This window comes from Frankliniella occidentalis, unplaced genomic scaffold (assembly GCF_000697945.3).
Source record: "Frankliniella occidentalis isolate FOCC.00 unplaced genomic scaffold, Focc_3.1 Scaffold1441, whole genome shotgun sequence".
NCBI lineage: Eukaryota > Metazoa > Arthropoda > Insecta > Thysanoptera > Thripidae > Frankliniella > Frankliniella occidentalis.
The window spans coordinates 8,603-12,559 of NW_026268543.1; the positions used below are offsets into that span (position 1 = coordinate 8,603).

A 3,957-nucleotide genomic window follows, 5' to 3' on the forward strand; every position below is an offset into this window, starting at 1 on the left:
TCTCCGAGACATGAGATTTGCTACCATAGGACATGAGAGTGCCGCCATATCCCGAGGCGGCAGTCTCATGTCCTACGGTAGCAAATCTCATGTCTCGGAGACATGAGATTTGCAACCGTAGGACATGAGATTTTCGGCCTAATCTGAGACCACTGACTTGAGGCCACAAATAAGGGATCATCCACAAAGTACGTCCGTGATTCGCTGTTCCAAAACTGCCAAGTTCATCCTGTGCTAGCTCTCGGAGCGCCTGGTGGGTAGGCAACTTCTCGTATGGAGTGCATGTGTGTTCTGCGGGCTGGCCTACCTTGAGCCTCGCAGGCGCTCATTTCCCTTTTTCGCTGAACGAATCTTAGAAAAATCGGGCGTACTTTCTGGATGGTCCCTAATCAGCCAAAACAGACTAAGATCTTCCAACACAGGTTTATACTTTTTGTGGCGGAAACAAAACTCACAACACAAAGGCCCGCTTTCAGCAAGTGAAACTCTACTAGTTCACGCTTGTGGCAATTTTTAAAACGGTAATTGATTGCGAGGTGTAATGATAGAGATACGAGGAAGGTTTTGTTAATTAGAGCTCTAATAGACGGTTCATGCTCTGCGTGTTTCGAGAAGGAGTAAGGAAATCAGGACTGGAGCCAGTATGATCCGCTTATTTTCCTCATTTAACAGTTCAGTTTCACATAACTATGTATGACCTCGAGTAAGTCCATCGTAACAATGAAGGTTCATTTGCACTAGTTTTTACTGTAGTGTTTTTCCAGTGACGATTTCCTTAATTCTTCTTGAAATATGGACCGTCTATTTGTTGAAAACAAATAAATGGTATGAGTGTGTGTGCCATTACTTGGTTCGTGCAACTTTGAGATGTCTGTTGTTGTTTACATTGCACTATGTTGTTTCTCGCAGTCCAGTTTAACACTCAAACACTTGAGGGGTCCTAGTGCCTACCTTGACTCCACTCTGGTAGCAGCAGCAGCACCTTTCCATAGCTATCTCCATGTTGACAGCAGATAGCCTAGGCCTGGTCCAGCGGGATCACTATTAGGCAGCAATTTAAAAGCTGGCTTCGTCTTTAGACAAGAAATTTGTCCACATTTCACTATTACAGGCGAGTTGGCAACGACTCTTTTTCTGTTTACCCGACGCCCGGTTGTCATGTTCGAAATCTCACTGCATGGTTTCACTTCACAGATTCACACTACACGCAATAATAACTACAGTAAACACAATGTGCTTTGTGGGTTTGTTGTTCTTTTCCTCGCCGCCTTCAAAGTTATGTGATACGCACTATCGACACACTACGAGATCGTTATGCGCAGTGCGAGTGCAAATAGCGCGTACAAAAGCAGACAGACGAACATTTCGTTTTCAGAATCGGTGTTTTGCTGCTGTTGTAGTGTGTCATTGTCTGTCTTCATTCTACTCATTGCGAGCGTAAGTCTTCTTGCCTCTAAAAATTGTGCTCGTTTTCGTAGTCTAAATTTTCTCCGCTCTTTTGGAGTTTGTGGTGTCGTCTTCTACCATAACCTTTCTTGAAAATGTGGTTTGCGGGGGCTCGGCTGGGCTCGGCCTCAACGCTTTGTTATCCTCCATTTGCCTTTGCTGCGATTGTTCAAATGATTTTGGCTTCTTTTTTTCGATTTGTTTTATTTTGTTTGACCTTTTCTTCAGGCTAGCTAATGCTTTTGAAAAAAAAAAAAAAAAAAAAAACTGCGAGGTTGACTGACACACTGCTGCTTGGCCTAAAGCACCATCTTCATACTTTAGCCTTGCCTCCAAATTTGTGTGTGTGTGTGTGTGTGTGCGTTAATGTTTAATTTGGGTGTGGTTTTTGTCAAATTGCTATGGCTTTGTTCTTGGATTGGCAACTGCAAACTTAAATTTGTAGCAAACTAGATTGTCACTACCATCGACTGATACATGTAATTGTGGTTTTTCAGGATACTCCTCGAGGATAAATAGCTGCCAGACTGGCCAGCATCACCCTGGTTGTTGAGGAATTGCCAAGCGAACGTCTTCTGCACTGCTGCCGTACCACAAATTCCTTGGACTCGCATATGCTCATATTTTGCGAGACAATTTCTTCCTAGAGATTGTAAGAACCGATGAAGTACCTCTTTTGATGTAGGCTGTTTCCTAACTAGTCTGGTCTAATTGATTTCTTTTATTTGCTCCCCAGGTCATTCTTCAAAGCAATTACTCTGAGGCAGTGCACATTTGGACACACATTTCCTCATTTTCATCAAGTGGAGAATAACGGACTGCAAACAGGGTAGATTAAGGTGAGTGGCTTAATCTTTAGACTCTGTTTATATCTTCCATAACAGTGACTATAGAGCAATGTTTCCTTTCTTTTCAGTATCCGAATGAGGAGATAAGAAGAACTTTGCCTGAATCTCTTTAAAATGTGATTGTATATATTCGTTAATGAATAAAAATTCTGAGGCTGGTGTCGAGGGATATTACTCTCATTCTTTCTTTCGTAGCTCCCGATTCACTCAACACGCTGAGTATGAGAATGAAAATTAATAGCACAGTAAGGCAAGGGGTTGTCAAAGGCATATATTATCATTCGTGTTGCAAATAAATGACAAGTCCTGACCAAACTGGAATTTAATCTGTAGATGTACTAATCAGTAGAAGTGTAGGGGTGTTTGGAATCAAAATATGCAGCAGATTACAGACTGTTGTAACAGTCATAACACTATAGATAACATTTCATTTTTGTTTTAACTCATTCCTCTACTCCTTGAAGAGACTAGTCTAAAACCAAATAGGTACCGTGTTCTGATTTTGAGCATTTACTTGCTGTGTGAGAATTGCTTACGTTAAAGCAATGGGTTAAATTTGAGCTAGTTGTAAATGCTTGTGACCGTTATTCCATATTCATTTTCCCAAGCGGGGCCCCTTGTTGGGTAAAATAAACAAGCCCAAGACACCATCAAGGTAATTCAAAACAAAGCTGATGACTACAACTTCATGTTTAAAAAGATTTATATAGTCCTTATGCCAGAGAGTTCAAGGTTTCAATAGATTCACACCAAATGTAATATTTGAGAGGGTGACAGTTAATTAACAAATGCAACAACAAAGTGCAATTTTCATGTGATAAACAGATGTTATATTTTTGTAATAGTGAGCTCTTTACAATAATTCCAGAAAATCTGGTTTCATTCATAAATATGTCCAAAGAAAAATTGGCAAAAACGAGAAGCAAAATGCATTAGGTACCAATCAAGCCCAGGAAAAGGGTTTAGTATATATAACTTTGAGTCACATAAATGTTGTCTGCAACCAAAAAAAATGTTGTAATTGAGATAGGTAAATAACAACACAGCTAGGAAGCAGGGTAAACAGTAAATTGAAATGGGAACTACATATAAATATCCAACTTTTTAATTAGAAAAAACTGTTCAGTTGGAGGGATCTTACCAGACCTTGGGAGTCCCCTCCTGTTCAACAATAGAGGCTGGCTGTCTTCACAACAACAAAATTCCAGCATCCCTTTAAAAAGAACGAAAAGTTTGCATGGTTAGTTACAAATTCTTGTCTACAGTGGTAAAGAGAGAGCTATCTGCCCTTTCCGAATCTCTTGGTACAAAATTGGTAGATATCACAAAGGATTTCACAAGGGACCCTATAGGTGTCTGATTGATTGATTGATGTGCACACATGCAACTTGTGAGTTCTGGAATGGAAATTGATCCCCTACAGTTTCTTTTATTACACTAACATGACCCACTGAACTGTTTTACATCCACACACTGCACCAAAGGACTCAGTCCAGGCACTGGGTTTTACCCGCACCTAAAGACCCACTCCATAGGCACAAAATGTTAGGAAAGGAACACAGATCTAATCGTCTCATTGATCAATCCACCGCACCAAGAAGTATCGAGGCACAAGGTGAAATAGATCTCAGACAGTCATGCTACCTTTATGCATTACCTTAGC

General features: G+C 40.6%; 2 long non-coding RNA genes across 2 annotated transcripts; one reads left to right on the top strand and one right to left on the bottom strand.

The window, feature by feature from the left end:
• Nucleotides 1-80: 80 nt before the first annotated feature.
• LOC113210237 (uncharacterized) lies at nucleotides 81-2,463 on the top strand. Its single transcript, XR_003303624.2, has 4 exons — nucleotides 81-1,437; nucleotides 1,944-2,098; nucleotides 2,183-2,285; nucleotides 2,363-2,463. It is a non-coding gene; the product is annotated as an uncharacterized LOC113210237 (long non-coding RNA).
• Nucleotides 2,464-3,096: 633 nt separating this feature from the next.
• Nucleotides 3,097-3,511, bottom strand: LOC113210239 (uncharacterized). Its single transcript, XR_003303625.2, has 2 exons — nucleotides 3,436-3,511; nucleotides 3,097-3,291 (listed from the first exon to the last, which is right to left on the bottom strand). It is a non-coding gene; the product is annotated as an uncharacterized LOC113210239 (long non-coding RNA).
• Between the last annotated feature and the right edge of the window lie 446 nt (nucleotides 3,512-3,957).